Below are 509 nucleotides of genomic sequence, written 5' to 3'. Positions count from 1 at the left end.
ATAAAAATACGGCATGCAGTTGCATCAAACAATGGTATAAACATCATTCAATGTAAATTGTGATAATTGTAATTAGGGGTCATATGATGCGATTTCAATTTTTCCTTTTTTCTTTGAAGTGTTACAAGCTCTTGGTGCATAAAGCAATATGACCCCTTTAATCCCCTTTTTAAACCCCTGTAATCGCAATTACAATTTCAAGGGAACAATCGACAATTATGATTTTTTGTCATAATCGTGCAGCCCTACCATGTATGAGTGATTGTATGTTTGTTTAGATTAGTTATGTGTTAGTGTTTAGTTAATAAAACTTTTGTGCACAAATTACATGAGTTTCTGGTTCTGTTTGTGAATAGTCTCCCTTTTATGATCCGATCTAAAAAAAAAACGTGACATGTGGCCAAGTATGATTACCCATACTAGGAATTAGTGCTCTGCATTTAACCCATCCGAAGTGCACACACACAGCAGTGAACACACACACCGTGAACACACACCCGGAGCAGTGG

General features: G+C 36.3%; 1 protein-coding gene across 1 annotated transcript in view; it reads right to left on the bottom strand.

Annotated features, from left to right (window-relative positions):
• lrp1aa (low density lipoprotein receptor-related protein 1Aa) overlaps positions 1 to 509 on the bottom strand; it is a 200,232-nt gene that overhangs the window by 11,639 nt on the left and 188,084 nt on the right. The gene's annotated exons all lie outside the window — the stretch shown is intronic.

This window comes from Sinocyclocheilus anshuiensis, unplaced genomic scaffold, assembly GCF_001515605.1.
Source record: "Sinocyclocheilus anshuiensis isolate Anshui unplaced genomic scaffold, SAMN03320099.WGS_v1.1 scaffold819, whole genome shotgun sequence".
Taxonomy (NCBI): Eukaryota; Metazoa; Chordata; class Actinopteri; order Cypriniformes; family Cyprinidae; genus Sinocyclocheilus; species Sinocyclocheilus anshuiensis.
This window is presented reverse-complemented; position numbering and strand designations above follow the sequence as displayed.